The sequence below is a fragment of the Pogoniulus pusillus genome, chromosome 4 (assembly GCF_015220805.1).
Source record: "Pogoniulus pusillus isolate bPogPus1 chromosome 4, bPogPus1.pri, whole genome shotgun sequence".
NCBI lineage: Eukaryota > Metazoa > Chordata > Aves > Piciformes > Lybiidae > Pogoniulus > Pogoniulus pusillus.
The window spans coordinates 13,273,808-13,298,673 of record NC_087267.1 but is presented as its reverse complement, the minus strand read 5'-3'; the positions used below and the strand labels follow the sequence as shown (position 1 = coordinate 13,298,673).

At 41.9% G+C, this 24,866-nt stretch overlaps 1 protein-coding gene across 3 annotated transcripts in view; it reads right to left on the bottom strand.

Moving 5' to 3' along the window:
* Nucleotides 1–24,866, bottom strand: part of ANO6 (anoctamin 6) — an 81,591-nt gene that overhangs the window by 50,398 nt on the left and 6,327 nt on the right. Inside the window, exon 1 of one of the 3 annotated variants that reach the window (XM_064142223.1) lies at nucleotides 466–546. The exons of the other annotated variants lie outside the window; for them this stretch is intronic. The gene's annotated coding sequence lies outside the window, so the exon portion shown is untranslated. Of the gene's footprint in view, nucleotides 1–465; nucleotides 547–24,866 lie in introns of those variants that run through there. 3 annotated transcript variants of the gene reach the window in all.

Here is a 24,866-nt window from a genome sequence, read left to right as displayed (position 1 = left end):
TTGGTTTCCTGAAATATAGCATAAAAAACCCAAAACAAACAAAAGATTTTGTGAAGTATCCTGCTGTATGATACCATTATCAATCATAGAATCAACCAGGTTGGAAGAGACCTCCAAAATCATCCAGTCCAACCTAGCACTCAGCCCTAGCCAATCAACTAGACCATGGCACTAAGTGCCTCATCCAGGCTTTTCTTGAACACCTCCAGGGATGGTGACTCCACCACCTCCCTGGGCAGCCCATTCCAATGGCAAATCACTCTCTCTGTGAAGAACTTCCTCCTAATATCCAGCCTGTACTTCCCCTGGCACAACTTGAGACTGTGTCCCCTTGTTCTGCTGCTGGTTGTCTGGGAGAAGAGGCCACCCCCACCTGGCTACAACCATACTGGGGAAAATGGTCACCAGATCACGCACTGGCTAACACACAAAATCATCCTAATAAAGCAGATGAAAATAACTTACAGGAGTTCTACCATCTATGCAAGATGCTGGATTCAGTTTCTTCATACAAATGTTTTAGTCTTAAGAAGAAGTCAGATAACATCCTGAGGCTGAAGACAATATCAAGCAGCTGAAGGGAGATGGCTGCTTTCTGCCTATTCATGGCAAGCAGGTGGGCCCTATTTGCTATTTGTAGATCTTTAAAACAGAGAAGTGACTTAGCCAAGTCTGTCCTGAACTGAGAGAATCACAGATATCAATGGAACCTAAATGCCAGTGTTATCTGGATAGACTCAACTTATCAGAAATAGTATAATATTAAAAGAAAGTCCCCAAACTATAAAATAGTACTTAAAGATAGATAAACACTCATTTGCTACAATGTCAGTACAAATACAACTCACATGCCTGCTTTGAGGTTTCTTTTCTTTTTTTTTTTGCTTAAAAACTTCACTGATAGGTGGCTAAATTCTCAAGAATTATTAATAAGCTTTTCTTTTTTTCCACTGATGAGGCTCATTTCTGCCAACTGAAGCCACATCAAAACACTTTGAGCACAACTAGACTGCTCCTTACAAAGCAACAGAATTCTCTCATGGCCTATAAGTATATGAATTCTCAGGTTTAGAAAGTCTTTCTCAGAGTTTGGTATGTACTTTTTTCCAGATGTTGAGCTGTGAGTTTCCAGATCCCTACTGTGGTGATAGTGTATCCTCTAGGAAGCAGATGAAAGGAAGCCCCTGGATTTTTCTACTGATGTCACACCAGAAACATTTGAGTTGTAACCCAAAGTTGGGCTGAGCTGAATATTCAAAGTTCATTGGCTCTCCAAAATGTTATCATCTTTAGAAATGTTTCCCAGCACTTAAAAAAAGAGCAAGAAAATGTGGACTAGTGCAGTAGACAAACATCACATAATATGAGGACTCAGAAAACAGGAGCATATCTCAGCAGCTACTGCAGGATTGCTGCATATGCACATTATTATACTTCAATAGGTTCATCTCAGGCTAGTGTGAGAAGGGCAAAAGCATTTACTTGATGCCAGTGTAATGGGAATCACCTTATGTTCCTTAAGGCATTCTTCATTCTCTATCTGGATGCAAAGATATGCAGATACAAACTGTTTCTGAAAACCCACAGAAGCAATGCTCCTGTTCACATAATGAGCAGACTGAAGGAGAAATATAAACATCTTCCTTTCAGATGTAAACATCAGCTTTGCAATTCTACGTGCCATTACACGAAACAAGTAGATGTGGACACAGACATGAAGACTGCTGTCAGCCACTGAACTGCAGTAACAAGAATCATAAGTTAAAAAGGCCTTTTTGCTAAGTCCTCCCGAGGTGCAGCTACAACACCCCCTCACCAGTGCTGTCTAGAAATCCTTTCAGCTGAAACTGAAGAGAAGGGTGGAAAGTGGCATTCACAGCAGGAGGGATAAATCCAGTTGTTCTACCAACTCCTGATAGATCTTGGGCCGACCAGGAGTATCCTCTGAAGGAATTTATGTATAATTTGCTTCAGCCTCAGTATCTGATATTCTCCCCATGATACAGAGACTGTCATGCACACTTTATAATTTTATCAATATTTAGGATTTCAACACTACTTAGTGTACTGCTTAGTGCAGTCCCTGGGCCACCGCTCCAGTGAAGGGACTCATGCACAAAGGGATCTGCCACTCTTCTTATGGGATTGGCTCTGCAAGGAAGGGCATTGTCAAACATGCCTCAAGTTACCTGTGCTGGTTTGATGCAGGCTAGAATGTTTTGGTGAGAAGAACTAGATTACAGGCTGTGGAAATAAAACAGTGATGATGTCTGCTTCACTCACAGGCTTGTTGAGATGTATAGGAACAAGAAATAAAAACATTAGATAATCACTCTCACTTGGGCTGCTGGCTGAGCTGCATCTCTCTAACCTCACCCTCTGTTTCTCTGACTGATCCACTTTGCTTCCTAACCCCGTGGCTGAACCTCCATTCTTCCTTGGGACTGGGGTAAGGTTAAGAGGAGCAGGGGGAAGGTGCAGGGGTGGTTGAGAGCCCCCCCTGGGGACTCAGGTTTCTGGGAGGGCTGTTGTGTCTCTGTATTACTTTTACCTTGTATATTTCTGTATATAACTGTATATAATGTAAATATCTGCTTGTATATTGTGCTAGCTGTAAATATAAGCTTCATTCAAATTTCCAGAGCTGGCTGAGTCTAGACTGGGTGATTCCTGAAGTGTGGGGGGTGGGGAACACCCAAACCATCACATTACCAAACTATCTGTGTCAGAAAAAATTCCTGGCTATCATTGTTTTCCTCTAATGGAAATAAAAAAGAAAGAGAAAAAAAAAAAGAAGGTGTCAGCAGCAGTGGCCTTTAACTTTTAAATCATCTACATAAGCCATATCATTACACACAAAATTATTCTGAGAAGTCAAAAAAATGTTTTACAACACCAGACTCATAGTACCTGGTACTTCCCTTAGCAAACCTGAGAGGCTTTGCAAAGGACAAGACCTCAGTCCTGCCACTCAACATGGTATTTTGTGACCAATCGTGAATGTAAAGCCAGGAGGCAATGTCTGGAATCCCCAGGCATTGCTGCTTTGGTATAAGTATCATATCACTTCTCACTTCATTCAGAGTGTTTTGTAGGTGTACTGACTGTCACAAAAGTTCTGTCAAGTGTAGGTGTCAAAACTTGTGGGAGCATTGTGCTCTCCTGAGTACAGAATGGTTGTGCTCAAGAATATCTGCTCAGCCTCTTGGTAGGATTTGCCTGATGGATAGAGTGCCTCCTCCAGAAGCAGGGAAGTTTACAGCATGGGTACAGAAACCAAGTTGTTGCAAAGCTAGACCACAGTGCTGGGGCACATTACTGTCTACAACTACCTGAAAGGGCATTGTAGCCAGGTGGGGGGTGGCCTCTTCTCCCAGGCAACCAGCTATAGAACAAGGGGACACAGTCTCAAGTTGTGCCAGGGTAGGTCTAGGCTGGATATCAGGAAGAAGTTCTTCCCAGAGAGAGTGATTTGCCATTGGAATGGGCTGCCCAGGGAGGTGGTGGAGGCACCGTCCCTGGGGGTCTTCAAGAAAAGCCTGGATGAGGCACTTAGTGCCATGGTCTAGTTGATTGATTAGGGCTGGGTGCTAGGTTGGACTGGATGATCTTGGAGGTCTCTTCCAACCTGGTTGATTCTGTGATTCTATCACAGTATCACAGTATCTATGATTCTATCTGCATTACCTGGCTCTGTGCTGTGGCTGGTTCGCAAAATTACCCCCCCAGATAAAATTTACCAGAGCAGCTCAGATGGCTTGGAAGTAAAATAAAGCTATGTTTTGCAGCAACCTAAATGTACAAGTATATATACAAAATAAATGTATATGTATTTACTATGATATACAACTTAGAAATAATACAGCAATCCAAATCTCCCCCCACCCCGGACAAAGGAGGCCCAGAAGGGGCCAATGCCACCTTCTTCTCTTCCACCAGATGGAAGACCAGCAAGACCTCACAGGTTATCTGGTCAGTCAAGGTTAGTATTCAGCCATGCACGGGGGAGCAGTGTAGGAGGTGGACTGCAGAAGGCAAAGGGAACAAAGAGTGAGAAATTGTTTATACATTGCTCTTTCATCCCTCTTAGTAAATCAACAAATGATATAGACTTGACCATCTTTTTCTTTTCACAATCAATGCCCTGCTCATTCACTCTGTATTCAAAAGAATATCCAGAAAGTTCTTCTCTCTTGTTTATAATTTAGAACCAAACTGCTATACATGGACAGTGCTGTCCCACAGCAAATGAAGGTGGAAAGCATGGGAGGAAAGGGTAGCATTTACCAAAGCACAGTGAATAGAAGCCATGCTTCAAAGCCATGCTGTAGCTCAGCTCACAGCCCTGCCCTCATGTAGCTGTGCCTTAGACAACAAGCATTCAATGTATATAGAAATGTAGAACACACAAGTACATGAATAGACACACTTAGGTCTTTGAAACCTCAAAAAGATAGTGAAGAAAATTAATAACAAAAAAAAAACCCTCTCACTGACTGAAAAAATACCAGGAAATATTTATACACAATTCTTATCTGAATTGACACATTCCCTGAAACGTCTGTTTGACAGCTCTGCTGCTCCATTAGAACAGAAAAAATAGTTGTTAGCAAATTCTATCTGTTCTAATGAAAACTCAAATGAAAAGATTATATCAGGTTTGCCACTGTGAGACAAATCATCAGAGGACTGGATGGAGTCAGACTGTTCCCATCTGCAGGGATAAGCAGATACTGCTTTCAAAGTAGAGCTGATCCTTTGTCATGCACCTCCTCGGAAAACACACCAACATTGTGGCAGTAGCTCTCCATCTTGGCAGGCTGTCTGCAGCCATGCTAACAGATTGGTTTTGTGATACCATCACACACAGCACCCAAGAGACAACCAAGCAAAAAGCCCATCTCACAGGTACCTACATAGAAGCCACAAGGAGGCATGTGATAAAATACTAGGTATGAATTGAGTCCTAGAGTGAATGAAAACTATTCTGAAGCCCATCATCTAATCAAGACAAATTATTTTCACCTTATTTAATATAAAAGAACAAAATTACTGCTGTCTGGATTAAATCTGATGTTTCAGTGAGATTCATATCCTCAAAAAAGATGAATCATAGAATCATAGAATCAAGCAGGTTGGAAGAGACCTCCAAGATCATCCAGTCCAGCCTAGCACCCAGCCCTAGCCAGTCAACCAGATTACGGCACTAAATGCCTTATCCAGGCTTTGCTTGAACACCTCCAGGGACGGTGCCTCCACCACCTCCCTGGGCAGCCCATTCCAATGCCAATCACTCTCTCTGGCAAGAACTTCCTCCTAACATCCAGCCTATACTTCCCCCGGCACAACTTGAGATTGTGTCCCCTTGTTCTGTATGTATTGACATATTCAGAACCAGGCTGCCATGTCAAAAAAATGGCAATCACTGTATCAAAACTGGAAATAGTTGAGAGGGGAGAGCATCATTAGCACATGAATCAGTCTAAGGATCCAGTCACACCTGAATACCAGCTGGGGACTGCAGCATAGCTACTGTACTCAAATGACTTTGAGTAGATGCCAGCTTGCTTAAAAATATTCAGGCCTCTGTTAAAAATTATGGTACTGAAGTATATGATCCTATCCTGGCTTTTGGGAAGAGAAGGGGTCAATTTATGCCTTTGCTACTGAGCAAAGATTTTGCTTTTCCAGATCTTAATGCTTGCCCATAAAGTGAAGATACTCTTATGAACATATTATGACTACAAGCTCCAGGACTTTGAACAAAGAAAACTCTGAGTACATGCTATTTAGACTAGACAAAACCTTACTTTTCTTCCTGTTAATTTATGTAAGCTTTTATATATGGATATATTAATTATAAATATCAAACATGCATATATTTATACATAAGATTAAAAGATAATCTAATAATTATTAATTTTAAGAGCCTGTCAGAGAGATCACAAACATTTTTGCAGTTAAACGTAAACTATTCATTGCTTGCTGAAATCTGAAGTGAAACCATGGCAGAAATCAAAATGCTCAGGCAGCAGACACTGTTGGACTGGTTTTTGGTAGCAAAGGGCTCTTTTGCTGGTGCAGGATGTTCAGTTCACTGTATAGGGGTACTCTCAGAGGAATGAAAAAGTGAAAATATGTATTTTTATTTTAAAACATATGAATCAAAGGAAGAAGGAGACAACAAAGTCCATAGTTCCAAAACAATAATAGTAACTAAAAAAATAATCAAGGCCATGAAGATCTTTGAGCTAACTTCTTTGTTAAAAAGTCAGTTCTAAATGTAAGAGATCCTTAATGGTCTTGAGTATATCAACCTTGGCCTTGGGTATATCAACCCACATATAACATAAAACTTTCTTTTAGTCATCTAAACAGTTTAACATTAAACACCCCCATCAAATCCTCCTTAGCTAGGATGAGATGTTAACCTAATTTATTTCACTTCACAGAGTGAACGAATAAATACAAAGACAGAAGAGAATGTCTTAGCTTATCCTTCCAAAATGTAGGTCTGATTGCTCCTTGCTGGGTGAGTTTGTTGCTGGGACCTTTTTGTTGGGTAAAGGCCTGGCTGGGTTGAAGTATCTTTTCCAGACTGGCTATTCTCTGGGACTGAGAGGGGATCTGATCGGTGCTTATAAATATCTAAAGGGCAGATGTCAAGAGGGTGGGGACAGTCCCTGCTTAGTAGTGCCCAGTGACTGGACAAAGGGCAGCAAGCACAAGCTAGAACACAGAAAGTTTCACCTAAATGTGAGGAAGTGAAACTGAATTATTTTTACACCAAGCTATATTTTATATCCTATTATTTATAGTTAATATGAGATTTATACAGCTGCCTTCTGTGTGAAAGTTTTGTTCCCTTCTTATATTTGCCTGCAGTCTTACAGCATGTGAGAAAACTGATGCCAAAATAGCTTTCCAAGCTGTCAATAAATTATGTTCTTTGAAATTTAGGCTCGAGGTGAGGAGAAAGTTCTTCACTGAGAGAGTCATTGGACACTGGAATGGGCTGCCTGGGGAGGTGGTGGAGTCACCGTCCCTGGGGCTGTTCAAGGCAAGGTTGGACGTGGCACTTGGTGCCATGGTCTAGCCTTGAGCTCTGTGGTAAAGGGTTGGACTTGATGATCTGTGAGGTCTCTTCCAACCCTGTTGATACTGTGATACTTTCACTCAGAGCAGATCCACAGGTGTCATCAACCCAAAGCTTAATCTATGCCACATAAAAAGAAAAGCATTGATCTTAATTTCAGACACTCTAGCATATAAAATATGGGGCTATAAATGCTTTTGGATCACAGAGGAATTGAAAAGGTTGTCTTGGAAGATGACTCTATCTTGTTTTAAAGATTATCCTTTCCAGTAAGTTACCTACTCTTACTGCTGTGCAAACAAAGGATTGGGAACATGTATCACAGTATCACAGCTCCCTCAGCCTCTCCTCATAGGGCTGTGCTCAAGGCCTCTCACCAGCCTCATCGCCCTTCTCTGGACACACTCAAGCATCTAAATGTCCCTCCTAAACTGGGGGGCCCAGAACTGAACACAGTACTCAAGGTGTGGTCTAACCAGTGCAGAGTACAGGGGCAGAATGACCTCCCTGCTCCTGCTGACCACACCATTCCTGATGCAGGCCAGGATGCCACTGGCTCTCTTGGCCACCTGGGCACACTGCTGGCTCATGTTCAGGTGGGTATCAATCAGCACCCCCAGATCCCTCTCTGTCTGGCTGCTCTCCAGCCACTCCGACCCCAGCCTGTATCTCTGCATGGGGTTGTTGTGGCCAAAGTGCAGCACCCTGCACTTGGAGCTATTGAACCCCATCCCATGTGGTGTGACTTTGACAAACAAATACTCTTCCCTGACTAACCCTAAACAGGAAAACATGCAGTTGGAAATCTCATACAGAGTATTGCTAGCCTAACTCCCCTTGTCCTGAGACAGCCAGCTCAGTGTCAGGGTACTTCACTGAAAACAATGAAGCAATTAGCAAAGAACAAGAAATTAGACTTTCTGGAAATTATTCTGCTGATAGCAGTGCCTAAATATTAAGAGGCACTGAGCTGGAAGGTTTAAGGGAATCAGTAACCAAATCATCAAACAGCTTTTATGTGTTCAGAGACCAAAGTCGGACACTTGCCCAAAACCTGTGGCAAAAATCCTAGATGATTTCAGTGAGGCCTGGACTAGCCCCAGCTTCAGTTTTGCAAACAAACACTGGGTGAATGACGTTTTAGTTACAATTCTGTGAATCCAGAGTAACCTGCTGAAATGCACATGCTGGCTCCTGGTTTCCACTGCTGCAATGCATGCCAAAATCAACCTGTCTGCATCCAGTCTGCACAGCACACACCAGTTGTCTGTAAATCACTGCAGAAATTAGCTGCTAATTAGACTTTTTTTCTGAAGATGAAGAATTTACACAACTTCAGCTGAAATGGCTGTCATAAAGAATGACTTTGGCCCATATCTGTCACTATATATATAAATAAAACATCATAGAATCACAGAATCAACCAGGATGGGAGAGACCTCCAAGATCATCCAGTCCAACCTAGCACCCAGCCCTATCCAATCAACTAGAACATGGCACTAAGTGCCTCATCCAGGCTTTTCTTGAACACCTCCAGGGACGGCGACTCCACCACCTCCCTGGGCAGCCCATTCCAATGCCAATCACTCTCTCTGGCAAGAATATACAGATATAGAAACAATTTTTGGTTTTAGAATCTATTGACACATGTATCTGCTATATTGTTGAACAATGGGCTGCCTGGGGAGGTGGTGGAGTCGCCGTCCCTGGGGCTGTTCAAGGCAAGGTTGGACATGGCACTTGGTGCCATGGTCTAGCCTTGAGCTCTGTGGTAAAGGGTTGGACTTGATGATCTGTGAGGTCTCTTCCAACCCTGATGATACTGTGATACTGTGATAATATTTGATATGTTTTTTGTTTGTACACTGAATGCATACACGTCAAAGAGATTTGCTTTATCAGGGTATAAAATAGGGGAATAAACTATTTAAGTCAGAAGACTTCAGACTATCTTTTCAAGCACTAATCTCAGGTTGGAATATGGGCTTGAATCATTTTCTGTTCCTCACATGCACCTTGTTATAACCTATTAAATAATTTCATTATGTTCAACTCATGCAACAAATTAGCCTTCTTAAAATTTTGAATAAAGGGTGCTTTGTTTTCACTGTATCTGGAATCAGGTGGAAAGCTGCTGTAATATTGACTGCCAAGAAAGCCTGATTGATGACTAAGTCAGTGTATGTCACGTTGTTATAGTCTGAGGTACACATATGCTCTGTTTCTTTGGTTTTGAACACCAGAGTAAATGTTGTCACTCCTGCTGTCAAAAACACAAGTCCTTCATTTCTATGGTTAAGGAACTGGCTCAGCTGCATTAAGAACATAAGGCACAAAGAATAAGCCAGGACACTGAATTCAGCATCATTTTAGAGACAACTTTCACTTTCAGTTTTGTTATTAGGTTCTGAGAAAAACTGTTCTTTACTTGAAGTAATTGGTTTGTCTGAAAAAGGAATAAAGAGCATCCTGTTCTGTCTTGCAATAAATATCACAGTATCATCAGGGTTGGAAGAGACCTCACAGATCATCAAGTCCAACCCTTTACCACAGAGCTCAAGGCTACACCATGGCACCAAGTGCCACATCCAACCTTGCCTTGAAGTGCCCCAGGGACGGCGACTCCACCACATCCCTGGGCAGCCCATTCCAGTGTCCAATGACCCTCTCAGTGAAGACAGTGACAGAGGATGAGATCCACTAATTTAAAAAACCCCAAAGGGCATTAGGACAGAAGTTAGGAATATAAGAGATAAGAAAGAAGAAGTATTACAAAAACAAGTTGAACATCAGGCTAAGTGTGCATTGAGCTATATACTTGCTGAAATAAATGTGTGTCTATGGAATTGAATAAGGGTTGCAGGCACCTACTGCAGTATTTGGCAGTAATAAATGCATTCAGACCCAGAAGCACAAATCAAAATGCTAGCTATACTGTCACTGGCTAACAGTGAGCCTCTGCCTCACTAACATACACTGTGGGCATTTCTCCTGGGTATCACCAGGGTCAGGCTGAGCGTAGTCCCTTTGGTGTCCTCAGCAATGTGATGATTCAGTAGAACATAAAGGGTTTTCAGTCTTAGGTGCTCTACCAATCAACAAGAAAATCCTCTTTCTCTTAGAAAGCCTTTAAAATAAAACCTCAAACATGATTGAAAGCTCTATACAAGTTACTACTTACTACAACCTGCAAATTAAATCCCTAACTTTGCACAAAAGTGCTATTTTCTCGTGGCCTTGCAACAGACCACACAAGGTAGGATGCAGGTTGCTGTTCAGTAGCCTATTGTTGGAGTTTAAACCGGTGGAGCGCTATGGGAAAATGACTCTTTGTTTACCAATATGGTTAGATGGTCAAATCCACTTTATTTCCATGATACAGTGACTTAGATGCACTCTAGCAAGAGGCGTGCTCAGCTTAAGATTGGTTACAGTCAGAGAGTCCAGGGTTACTTGTAAGGCACCAATAGGTCAGCATGCCATAACAATCTGAGGGTCAGCTTCTGGGGCTGGCTAAACTCTGCCCACCTGCAGCTGCACTCCACCCCCTGCAGCTGCGTGTGGGGGGAAGCCATCCTGTGCCTGCTATCTAAGCTCCCAGGTTGAGGGAGCTGGGCCTGTATAGCCTGGAGAAGAGGAGGCTCAGGGGTGATCTTATTACTGTCTACAACTACCTGAAGGGGCATTGTAGCCAGGTGGGGGGTGGCCTCTTCTCCCAGGCAACCAGCAATAGAACAAGGGGACACAGTCTCAAGTTGTGCCAGGGTAGGGATAGGCTGGATATTAGGAAGAAGTTCTTCCCAGAGAGAGTGATTTGCCATTGGAATGGGCTGCCCAGGGAGGTGGTGGAGGCACCATCCCTGGGGGTCTTCAAGAAAAGACTGGATGAGGCACTTAGTGCCATGGTCTAGTTGATTGGTTAGGGCTGGGTGCTAGGTTGGAGTGGATGATCTTGGAGGTCTCTTCCAACCTGGTTGATTCTATGATTCTATGATGGATTCGAGGTCTTCCCAGCATGGGTTGCTCATGTTTATAATTTCTGTGTCCTCAGCTAACAATAATTTCACCAACAGCTTGTCTTCGCACAACCTATTCAGAGGTGTTTTACATTCCCCACAACCTATTCAGAGGTGTTTTACATTCCCCACATCTTACTTAATCAATAGCCCGCATTCCTAATCCTGGAACTCCATCTATCCCTTAAAAGGGATTTAGGCAACCTGACACTCGCATCCCTATTGGATATAGTGCTCGGACGTGGTAAAAGCACCATAGAAACACAGAGAAAGAATAACCATGCATGCTGTGCAAGGTTTGGATAATTTGAGGTAAACAAGGATTGGAGCTCTGCTCTTAATGAGGAAGATAAAAAGAAATCTGCAATTGCTACCAGTTCACTGAATGAGGTAGTGGACTTAAGAGGGAAAAAAGAACAGTGATTGTGCAATTAAAATCTGTAACATGCACGCAAACAAAGGGCAGGAAAACTGAAGTTGCCTGGGCAACATTAACACTGACATTGCCCAACTTCTAAGTGTTTGACTTTGCAATCTTAATGTTTTTCAGGCATAACATGTAATTAGTTGCAGTCATTCAGGGATGTTATGGCTCCTGTTGGTAACTGGTAATATTTACATTTAAATATGGAGAAATATTACTGCTGGCTGTACTGTATTATTTAATTATACAGTTGGTTTAGAAATGAAATGGTATCTGATGCATCTGAGAGATTCCCAGGAGCAGAAGTGATGGAACAATTATTACTACGACTCAGTGTGAGGACACTTTGCTGAAAGTGTAGAATTTCACCTAATCAGACAATTTGATTAGTGGTCCATGTGTAGGAGAACTCTGTGCTGCCACTGAGTAATTTCAAAATGAAGTGTAAGAAAAGGAATCGTAATGACTGTAGACTTTTCTCTTTAGCAACTTGCATATCAGTTAATTAAGTTTTTAAAGTCAGTTCAGAGTAAAGTAATTAGTGTACATTCAGTACCATGGTGGTAAAAATGCCACAGTGTGTTTTAGCTTATTACAATCACTATGAATAAAAAGTTCTGGCTTCTACTGACAATTCAATTCATGATACCCAGCAACTGATGCTGGTCAAGGTCTGACATTTTTATGACAAACAGCTGTGGCTTTGAAGACACAGAGATTTCTAAATTACTTGCTGAGAAAAGAGACATGGACAAGAGGGATGCATGTGTGCACATAGCTTTCTAGTAATGGCAATGTGGGCAGGGTGATGGAAAATCTGCCTGGCATTGAAAAGTCTTCTTTACAACTAAAGGGGGAAAAATAGATGCATGTGAAAATACCAGTTCAAGAAACTTGTACACCAACACATTTGGAAAATATGAAGGCAATGGAAACAATCCTTCTCCTTCTCTGGAGACTTTCAAGGCCTGTCTGGATGTGTTCCTCTGTGATCTGTGTTAGATAGTATTGTCCTGCTCTGGCAGGGGGGTTGGATTCAATGATCTCCTTGGGTCCCTTCCAACCCCAAACATCCTGTGATCCTGTAATCACCTTGCAGCTTTTTAATTCATACAATTATCTCCACAGCTTTTGAATCTGTAACTGCTTCTTACACTTCTTGGCACTAGGAAAAGTGAGGAGCAGTATGTTTTTATTAACCTCCACTCCATGAAGCAACATAGAATCATAGAATCAACCAGGTTGGAAGAGACCTCCAAGATCATCCAGTCCAACCTAGCACCCAGCCCTATCCAATCAACTAGACCATGGCACTAAGTGCCTCATCCAGGCTTTTCTTGAAGACCCCCAGGGACAGTGCCTCCACCACCTCCCTGGGCAGCCCATTCCAATGGCAAATCACTCTCTCTGTGAAGAACTTCTTCCTAATATCCAGCCTATCCCTACCCTGGCACAACTTGAGACTGTGTCCCCTTGTTCTATTGCTGGTTGCCTGAGAGAAGAGGCCACCCCCCACCTGGCTACAATGCCCCTTCAGGTAGTTGTAGACAGTAACATAACAGAATCTTCTCAGAAAAACTGCATATTACTACACACTCTGAAACAGATGTCACAGTTACATGAGCAAAAGTATCATCAGTTCTGCCTAGAGGATAGCCAGAGCACTTTTTGAGTGCTTGGTGTGTAACAACATTAATAAGGAATTGAGTATCTAGATGTTATATCACCTTAAGATTTGTACTTATAGCAGACACATATAGAAAGAGCATTCCTTGGGTAATGTCACACTTCAAATTTCAGTATGGTCATCCACCACAGTTGTGAACAGGTCTTTCAGAGCAGGAATAGTTGAAACAGCTTTAGAGTCACCCAAGTAAGTATGTGCCACAAAGTGCCATTTCTAAATCAACAATTGTTGCACCTTCCTAGAAGATTAGCTACTGCATAATAAGTTCAGTTTAAGAACTTACCAGGAAGGAATGCAGGTGAATTTTAAAATGTAAGTCTCACTTTGATTGTCAGCTAGCACAAAATGTGGAAAACAGGTATTTAGATAGCTTATATCAGGACAAAGTCAAAGGAAGTCAGGACTATGCACTAGTGAGAAGTTTCTGGCTTTGAGTCTTAGATACTGTTTGGCTATAGAAAAATCAAGCAGCAAGAATAATGAGGAAAAAGTCAAAGAGATTTTTCCTTGTTTCCTCCTATCTCACCTGCATCACAGTCTAATTCCATGAAATTGTGGGGAAACTGTCCCCAAAAGAGGAGAATACAAGCTTTGCTCTGGAAAGCATGGAAAGACATTTTACTTTAGTGTCTGTAAAGAGCCCTGCTAAACTGTTTTATGGTGTTATGAACATACCAGATGGCAGTAACACAGGAACAATCACAAGGCTTGCTCATTTCATAGAGCAGCACAGATCTTCATGAGAGTACAACCAGTACCAATGTGCCCAGCCACACTCCTCTTCTCAAACTAATTTCCACTGAGATTCTAATCTGTTTCTTCAAAACCGTGGAAGTGAGAGGATGTAAAAAAAAAAAAGGCATTTTCTGATTAAAAAGACCAATCAGCATCTACAAAGTTGTTTGGTTTTTTTTTTTGGTTTTTTTTTTTTCATTTAATTGTAGGCAAGATTGTTTATACATCTCATTGTAAGAGCAGGGAAAAAGCAAGTGTGATGGGCTGTTAGGAGGCTACTTGTAATCTGTTGACATTGGTGATGCTGAATTTTGGTGTATTTGTTAAGAGGAGACCACAGTGGCATTGCTATAGATTCTATTTCTTGTGTTGAGGTGCAGTATGTGAATGCAGTTTGTAGACTGTAAGGCAATAAGGTACTAATAAGATCATCCAATCTGATCCCTGTAATACAAACCAGAGGATTTCACCTCTTGTTTCTTGTGTCAGCTCGAACTGCTGGCTCAAAGTGAATAAATTTCTGAGTTCCAAAGATTTCAGTGACTTGCAGACTGACAGAACAATATTGAGAAGAGATCTCTTAAAATGGACAACAGAATAGGATCCAGAATACATACCAATAAATTTTCTTCTTTGCAGTTAATCCCAAATATGGACTTCCCAAATCAAGAGCTCAACACATGGACATGCTCACCTATAGCTTACTGAGAAATGACACACACTGTGAAACAAATGCTGTGAGCAAACACATAGAGACAGAAGAATCCAAAGACAAACTGTCCCAGGGTCAGATCAATCTTCTGGTGAGTATTCCACACCATGCTGACATAGTGCCAGTTTTAAAAGGGATGTCTGGAGCAAAACGTTGTGGGGCTCATAGTTCAGCTTGCAAAATTAGGGGCTTCCTCTTTCCATTTGCTGCTTCCAGTTTCCAGTTTTGGGGTGTTGATCTCTTCCATTAGACTGGGTGGAGGGGGTGGGCTGTCTGGTTTATTTTTGCCTGGCTTCTGCTGTGCTTTTCTGTGAAATAGGCTAAGGTAACTGTACATCCCATAAACTCTTTATCTCAACACAGGGCTTTTTGTCTTAATTTCCCTACTGATTTTTTTGTGGGTGCGCTTGTTTGTGAAACCAGGCTGTCTTAAACCAGGACATAAACCAATATACTCTTTATCAATGCTGCTTCTTTTCAGATCTAACTGCATTTATAAAGTAAATTTCACAGTGACATTATATTTAGAACTCTAAGTTGAAATGCAGACTCCATTTTGGAGGGATTTAGCACTCAGTCCTTTTAACTGGCTATTAGGGTTTTTTTTCAGTCCTTAGAGTAACAGGTTGATGGAGATGTTACAGTAGATTAATCTATCCCAGTATTTTCTGCTAGAAGAGCAAAAACATTACATGCTGCTTACACTTCACATGATCAAGCTGCAACAGAGAAGAGGACTTCAAGAGTAGCAAACACCAAAAAGTGATGGCAAGGAGGTAACAGTGTTAGTTCTGCCAGCCACTCTGTAATGCACACTGAGAATAGGACCGAAAGGGACACTCCCAGATAGAGCACCTCTGGTGGCCTTATTTCTGAGCTGTTTGCAAGAGGCATGACCTCATATTTAATGAAAAACAAAAATGTCACACACTTGGGGAATATTTGAGGTGGGACAACTAAACTCCAAGCCAGGTTTTCATGCCTAGGATGAGCAGTACAAACCATTATTGATTTAAATACCAATGCACAATCTAAAAAGCAGGGATATACACTTGATATTGAAACTTCTAGCTAAGATTTCCTTGTGTGACTTCTAACTGTCCCATATCAAGGATACATAGCAGACAAGGGTCCACAGATAAGGAAAATTCCACATGTAGAAAAGTACTGTCACTTTCATTTCCCTTGTGTTATGAAGCTAAGCTAAAACAGTCAGTTTAAATAAAAAAGAAAAACAAGTGGTATATTCTATGGATACACTTTCAGAGACAAAAAGGGCAGTGCTGATCCAGAGAAGCACAGAAAATTCAACATTTCCACCTCCCTGAAAGTTTTGCCTTAGACTGCAAAGGTTTCTTTTAGTATCAAATATGTATTTTCTCATTTCTGTAGACTTCCCTACATTAGCATAGCTAGAAAGATGCCTGATCATGGAAAGAAAGGCACTGCCACTGGAATGGGTTGCCCAGGGAGGTGGTGAAGGCACCGTCCCTGGAGGTGTTCAAGAAAAGCCTGGATGAGACATTTAGTTGACTGGCTAGGGCTGGGTGCTAGGTTGGACTGGATGATCTTGGAGATCTCTTCCAACCTGGTTGATTCTATGATTCAATCTTACTTATTTGAGTCTCCCTCTCTGGAGATATTCAAGACCCACCTGAATATGTTCCTGTGTGATCTAGTATAGGTGATCCAGCTCTAGTAGAGGGGGTTGGATGATCTTTTGAGGTCCCTTCCAGCCCCTAACATTCTGTGATTCTATGACCTGAATTCTACAAAACCAAAATTGTAAAGGTTTTAAATACTCGCTGTGTTAGTCCCCTGATGGGATATGTTCAGCTAGGATTGCAATGGTCACCTTTCCTGTAGCCAGACTTTAGCTTAGTATCTGCAAAGTCAAACAAAATCATAACATGTAATCACTGAATGACTCCTTCTTTGCTGAAGGTGCAGCCTGGACTCTACAAGCACTTTATGTCACTTCTGAGGGACATTTCTCTTCCATGTGAATCAGATCTACTCATATAGAGTCAAACTTGGCATTCTGAAAGCCAAGAGAATCACTGACACTCAATGTTACACAATTAAAAGGTGAAAAAAATAGTGAAGGATATGAAAAAATCAGAAAGACCTATCCTGAAAGCAAATACAGTTTCTCTGGAGTTTATTTTTGCTTGGAAGGTTTTCCTAAGGAGCATCTGTTGAGAAGAATAGTCAGTGGGTTTTCCAGTGAACAGCATACAGCGAGAGATGCAGGAAGCCCTGACAGATGTGTTTGGTCTTATCTTAAAGTGCAGGATAAACACCTCTCCCTACAACAGTTAATTAAATGCTCTTCCATTAGGAGGAAAGAAACAGAAAGACAAGGATACCCCCACTCCGAACAGCAATATACAGTCTCTGGGGGCTGACACTGCAACATTTACACACTTCAATAACTTTATGGATGCTGATGATTCCAATTAACTCAAAAAGATTGTTCTCATGCTTGTGTCATGTTTGGCATGTAACAGATTCCTACACAGACTGGTGTGCAGAGATGAGCAGCAGCCTGCTACTTCATAATTTTATATCATTGTATGTGGACTTAACGGAACAAGTTGCAGGCAATCCTGTGAAAATCAAGATTCCTGCTATGAGAGAAGTGCATGAAACTGTAGCAGCATAACAGCTATCAGAAGCACTACACTACTTGCATCCAAACATCATAAAATATCATGGGTTTTGTGTGGTTTCTTTCTTTGAGAAATTTAATAGCTGTTGTTGGTGAGGTCTGACTTACACCAGCAGTTAAGCCACAATAATCCTGATATTTTAAGAGGTGCAAGGACTAAAAGCAAAAAGTAGTGCAAGCTGTTTATCCTTTTTGTGTAAACAAACCTTTCCTGCCTAGATCACATCCACGTCTGGAACCAGACCTAATAAACATGAATATCTCTAAAGGCTGATTTGCTGCAGGACTGTGGCCTAACACTTCTATGGGAACTGTGGAATTAACTCTCAGGTCAAGAGTGTAATAAACTGTTCTTTCACCTGCTCCAGCACTGAAGCATGTCATTGCACAAACTGCACACTCCTGGCTGTTTCTGAGTGCTCTGAATCTGAAGGAGATTTTTTTTCATTGCTTAAAATAATGTGAGGGCTTCAGCTTCTTTCTTATGCTGGAGCAACTAAAATCAACTGTCCTTAGGCAGGAAACAAAGAAGACAAGCCACTTTCACCACGAGACAGACTTGCCAAGATCGACCCCCAAAATTACTGCCCAGTTACACAGAGAATGAATGAACTCTGCCTTCAGTGTGTTTTACAGGAGGGCAGCACACACACAGCAGCTGCCCCAAGTTATAAACACAGCTCTTTTAGCAGTCAAGCTGATCCCAGAGTGTTGTTCCTCACCAACGCCAAGCCTCTAGGCAGGTGTGGAGCCTTTTCATTTGGAACCGAAGTGATTAACTGAATTGTAATTGCAGATCACTATTTGGTTAGAGTTCAATGCCTATGGATCAATGAGATATCTAATTAGATATCTGGAGTTTGAAATATGTTTATAAAGTTATACCCATTGCTATTACATTTACATGTCTCAAAGGAGGCATATTTGAATTTCTGTAATGAGTTTCTCAGCATGTTTGGTTTAAAGTATTTCCTAAGTTCAGCTGTTACACATTCTGCTTACAGGAGGGTCCCGTAAAGATACTTTTAATTGCTTTGACTGTGAAAATATTAAGTTTAAAGTCAAAACCTGCAGGCATTTTGGAGCTACTTTGTGTAGGCATAAAGAATTATGTCTGTAAGCATTCCTGGTGCTGGGAGCAGAGTTTAGGAAAAAACCTCTATACTTTCCTTTCCTAATCAGGAAATACTCTGTAGTTTTACTAAATGAAGGACTCTTGTGCTAGTTGGAAGCAGGCTAGAATGTTTTGGTGAGAAGAACTAGATCATAGGCTGTGAAAGGAAAAAAAACAATGGTGATGTCTCCATCCCTCAGAGTCTTGCTGAACAACAAGAAATGTAAACATTAGATAACACTCTGGCCATTTTTGCTGCACTCTCGGGCTGGGCTTTGACTGAGCTGCATCTCCCTAACCTCACCTGCCACTCACCTCTGCTTCTTAACCTCTTGGCTGAGCCTCTGTTCTTCCTTAGGACTGGGGTAAGGTTGAGAGGGGCAGGGGGAAGGTGCAGGGGTGGTTGAGAGCCCCTCCTGGGGACTCAGGTTTCTGGGAGGGGAGTTGTGTTTCTGTATTACTTTGACCTTGTATATTTCTGTCTATAACTGTATATGCTGTAAACATCTGCTTGTATATTGTGCTAGCTGTAAATAAATAGCTTCAATCATATTCCCAGAGCTGGCTGAGACTAGTTGGGTACTTCTAAAGTGTGGGGGGGCGGGGAACACCCAAACCATCTCAACTCTTCACTTTTTCTTCTAACAGTTGTGGCTTAATAACCAATGTCTGCCTAAACCCACCTTCTGAGCACAGGAGGTCTAAAATAGACCTTTGCTCTTCCTGCAAACACCAATAAACTCACAAAAGTACCTAGAGCTCTGTTTGACCAGACTGACCAGACTGCATTGCCCTTGAAGATTTTCTAATCATCTCTTTTACCAGTAAGGAACAAGTTAAAAAAACCACAATTGTACAGCAGTGACTCATTTATTCTTGAGGTAATTTTTTTTTATGGTAACAATACATTGCACGTTTAAGCCTTACCAAATAGTGTAAGGGTTTTTTTTTGCTGGGCTGTTTGTCTTAAGCACAACTGTCATTTCACAGATTAAACTCTGCTTTTATGCAAATTCCTCCTTGGATTTTATAGGGAGCAGAATAATTAAATGAATTTAATTATTTTTTTTCCTAGAATAAATCAGCATATACAGAGATGATGAAAGATCTAATAAAAATATTTCCTCCATTAGGGACTAGTTCTGCATTCTCTACACTTGCTAAAATAATGCTATTCCCACTCTAGTCAATGGGACTGCTCACAAGGGTAAAGAGTGCATTGTTTGACCTCATCCTTGTTCATTAATGTCTATAAAAACTCCATTAGACCACTTAAGGAAAAAAAAAAACCACACAGAGAAAGAGAACACTAATAATTTTACTAATGTTGCACAGAAACTAATAAAACCCTCTGGCAATGCTAGAGCCCTCTGGATCATAATCTTGGTCGTGTTTTGTTAAATGTTATTATCTCTAACTGCAGTGCCAAACCCAGAGCAGTGGAAATAAATTTTTTTGTGAGTAATTAATGGTATAAAGATAGTATTTTTCTCCTGCTGGACAAATTACCTATGAACATGCTATGGTTTTTTCTACATAGTAAAAATAGGGAGGAAAATACCACAGATTAATTATTTCAATTCACCACGCCCACAGTTGTATTACTTAGTCCCTTGCTGTAGTTTATTTTTCTGATAAATCAACTCAGAAGAATCTTTATGCCACTGTTTATGAGCTCCTGACCAGATAAATAGGTGAAAAGCTACACTACTGGCTTTACCCTTATGAATACTGTCAAGAATTCTTCCTCTTCTCTTTTTATTAATTTTATTTCTTAGCCTGTACCCTGGTCTCAAGGGATGTTCTGTCTTTACTTTCACCTCCTTACTCTTTCCATCTCTTTGATACTCCCTATTTTACCAGACTGTTCAGTCAATGTTACAGGATTAAGAGCCATAGAGTTGAAAAATCCTAGTCTGCACTACAGGACTCTCTCCACTTATCTAAGTTCTCATTTTTGGTGCTTCTATCAAGAAAGCTCCATTGACAGCACAGATTCTCAGCTTCTTCACAGGCAGGACACGGCTCTTAGAATCATAGAATCAGCCAGGGTTGGAAGGGACCACAAGGGTCATCGAGTTCCAACCCCCCTGCCATGGGCAGAGACACTCTACTCTAGATCAGGCTGACCACAGCCTTATTCAGACTGGCCCTAAACACCTCCAGGGATGGGGCCTCAACCACCTCCCTGGGCAACCCATTCCAGGCTCTCACCACTCTCATGCTGAACAACTTCCTCCTCAGGTCCGGTCTTAATCTACCCACCTCCAGCTTTGCTCCGTTCCCTCTGGTCCTGCCACTACCTGATATCCTAAAAAGTCTTTCCCCAGCTTTTTTGTAAGCCCCCTTCAGATACTGGAAGGCCATAATAAGGTGACCTCAGAGCATCCTCTTGCCCAGACTGAACAGCCCCAACTCTTTCAGTCTGTCCTCATAGGAGAGGTGCTCCAGCCCTCTGATCATCCCAGTGGCCCTTCTCTGGACATGCTCCAGCATCTCCACAACCCTCTTGTAATAGAGGCTCCAGAACTGGATGCTGTACTCCAGGTGGGATCTCACCAGAGAGGAGGAGAGGAACAGCAGAGGGGGAGAATCACCTCCCTCGACCTGCTGGCCACACTTGTCCTGATGCAGCCCAGGATCTGGTTGGCTTTCTGGGCTGCAAGTGCACACTCCTGGCTCATGTTGAGCTTCTCATCAGCCAGCAGACTCAAGTTGCTCTCCTCAGGGTTGCTCTCCAGCTGGTCACTGCCCAGCCTGTATTTGTGCTTGAGATTGCCTCTTCGACTTCTCCATGATGCCAGACCATAGCAGTATGATCTTGGACAATTCCCAGCATCTTTAGCAGAGTTGCTATACCAACAATATTTTACATTTGGCTCTCACAATTTCTGCCCCCACCTGAAATCCAGATGACAATTTCTAGTTAAATATTCCTGACACAAAGAATGGAAAGACCACAATCTTTCACCCACTATAAAGTCACTGATCCTATTCTCTTGTAAGGCATGTAGTGATAGGGCCAGGGGTAATGCCTTCAAACTGGTAGAAGCTGGATTTAGATTACACACTAAGAAGAAATTATTCACCATGAGGGTGGTGAGGCACTGGAACGGGTTGCCCAGAGAAGTTTTGGAGGCTCCATCCTTTCAAGTGTTCAAAGCTAGACTAAATGGGGTCTTGAGCAACCTGGTCTAGTAGGAGGCATCTCTGCCCATGGCAGAAGAACTGGAAATAGATGATCTTTAAGATCCCTTACAACCCAAACCATTCTGTATTTCTATGTTTCTCCTAACCAAAGTCCATTAGCACCACTACAGGATAAGAGACTCAGTGCATCTCAAGACAAGTGCTTCTTGCTCACACACATGTGATGGGTTTGGGTGTAACCCACCCACACACACTTTAGAAGGTACCCAGACTAGACTCAGCTGGCTCTGAGAATATAAATGAAGCTGTTTATTTACAGCTAGCACAATATACAAGCAGATATTTACAGTATATACAGTTCTAGACAGAAATAGACAAGGTCAAAGGTAATACAGAAACACAACTCCCCTCCCAGAAACCTGAGTCCCCAGGAGGGGCTCTCAACCACCCCTGCACCTTCCCCCTGCCCCTCTCAACCTTACCCCAGTCCTAAAGAAGAACAGAGGTTCAGCCAAGAGGTTAAGAAGCAAAGGTGAGTGGAAGGTGAGGTTAGGCGAGGGTGTTATCTAATGTTTACATTCTTCTTCAGCAAGACTCTGAGGGGAGCAGACATCACCATTGTTTTCCTTTCACAGCCTATTATCTAGTTTTTCTCACCAAAACATTCTACCCTCCTTCAAACTAGCACAAGACATCATTCCAAATTTTCCTCTGTGCATCTGATTGTAATCTCCCAAAGCAGTAGTGGTTGCAGGGCAGGTCACGAATTTAGGTTTCAGCAATGGAGCAAGAATCCAGATCTTCTTGTAGACACAGTGAAAGCCAGATACCTTAGCAAAGGAACCACCCAAGCTAGAAGCCCACTGCACAGAAACACACTATGGACACTCAAGTTACCAGACATCAAGCCTGCTGCAGCAGCTGCTCTCAAACAGCTCTTGAATGAAGCAGGGGTAGTGGCTGTTTCATACTGAAGCACACTGGTGTGGCAGCTCATTCTGATGACTGTACTTGTAAGCAGCCTCCTGTACAAATATTTAATGTTGCATGATAAATCACATCTAAAAAATGCTGGCGAACCTGACTAACCAGATTAATGGGGCCAGGGAAATCCACCAACAAACAAAAAAGTGAAAGGAAGAGAAACTATAAAAGTAAAGGAAAATCTGCTGTTGGTGGCAGTTCCTACAAAATCCTGACTTTCAGTTATGTATAAAGGATATTGATGATTAGTGGCTTATGTGGAAATTATTTAATGCAAACACTAAATTGAAAGGTTCAACATTGCCCATCCTTTAGAAAATGTCTTGAGAGTAAGCTGCATTTTCTACCACATGAGGCATCAAATCAACTAAAGAATGTTCATGCTCCAGCAGACTTGTAATTACTTTGCCTAAAGTTCAGTCACCTTGTGTTTTAATATATTTTTGTTAACTTTCCAATCAGAATCTGGTATTTATTGAAGATGTCTAAATGTGATCTCTTTCCAAAACCACTTCATTTTCCTTCTCTGCTAATAGGGTCTGTGCTGGTTTGACTCTTATCCTGTTATGAATATAACACACACATTTTATTAATAATGGCTTTTTCTCTTAGCAAAATTATCTAGACTCTGCCTGTTTTGCACTCAGTAATATTATGTCCTTCAACAGGCCAGCTGCTGCATAGCAGATGGACCCTCTCCAGCGATAAGGTTTGGAACCCAAAGACTTGTGAAGCAGAAGTTGTTCTAACAGGGATGCAGGATAGAAATGGGGAGAAGTCATTATAGTCCCATTTGATGGTATGTGCTGGGATGCCTGATATTAACTGAATGGTAAGTCTTCTCCTTTCCCTACCCTTTGCCACTCAGCAGTCCATCCCTGATAAACTAACAACTGCATTAGGTGAGTTTGCTTCTCACAGGCAGATCATAAAATGATGCCTATACAAACATGGGGCCTGAGCATACCTTGGGGAGCACACCACTTGTCTTTCTTCCCCATGCATGTAATGACGATGGGGAATGATACAAATCCTACAGAGGAGTGGGGACTACTTGAAGATTAAACCAGGCTATTTGGAGGTTGAGGATTTTTTTTTCCTAGCAATGCTTTGCAGGGAATTCTGCCTACATGGCTAGTGTTGTTATCAAATGCTTGAGTTTGGGATAGCTGAGAACAGTTAGAGATTATTCCATTGAATCAAGCAAAGAAGTATTTTGTCTGTGCAGTCCACATAATTCCACAGGAGGTTATCAAGACATTTCTGTCACAAAGTCTTCAGAGAGATGTAGTATGCCTGAATAAAGTATGAGGGGTGAAGAAGACAAAGGATTCTGTGGTTAGATGTTTCTATTCTTTAAATAATGATAAATCAGAATCTATGGTTTGATAACAGTTTGCATAACTTCAAATTGTCATTTTCCTCAGACACTGGCAGTGAGAAAAGGTACAGCACCCTTTACAGCTTTGCATTCCCACCACACTGCCATGGACAAACCCCAATGGAAAACAAGGCCACAATGCCATGAACACATAAGCCGCAGCTCTAAGGTAGTCATGAGGGAAAGATTCCTGTTGGTAGCCAGGCCAATTGGTTCCTGCTTGGCATTTGTGTCATTACAGCCTGCAGCTTCGAAGTCATCTTCCAGATGCATCAGGCTTGAACTCTAACACAAAAAGCTAACAACGTCCCAGCGTGCTCTCATCATGGCCAGTGCGGCAGATGAAGAAATGCTCTTCAGAGAAAACTGTTCCACCTACGTTGGCACTGAGCCAGGGTTTGAATTAATAAAAAACAATCAAAAAAAGAAGTTCTTGCCAGAGAGAGTGATTTCCCATTGGAATGGGCTGCCCAGGGAGGTGGTGGAGGCACCATCCCTGGAGGTGTTCAAGAAAAGACTGGATAAGGCACTCGGTGCCATGGTCTGGTTGACTGGCTAGGGCTGGGTGCTAGGTTGGACTGGATGATCTTGGAGATCTCTTCCAACCTGGCTGATTCTATGATTCTATGAGAAGTTATATTAGGCCTTGGTGGATCTTTTACACTTTAAATTTTAAAAATACCAATTAAAAACCAGTCTTATAACACACATATATATTCTGTACAGAAACACTTGCAACTCTTAGAAGGGGCGAGCCAGAGCGGCATTGTAGCACTGGTGACAGCCCAGCAAAAGCAAGCTGATGTTTTTTATTCATTAGAATACACAGTGCAGAGCTTGCATAATAGTTCTACCTTTGTTTCCTGCATATAAGAACAACACACAATTCAACCCTT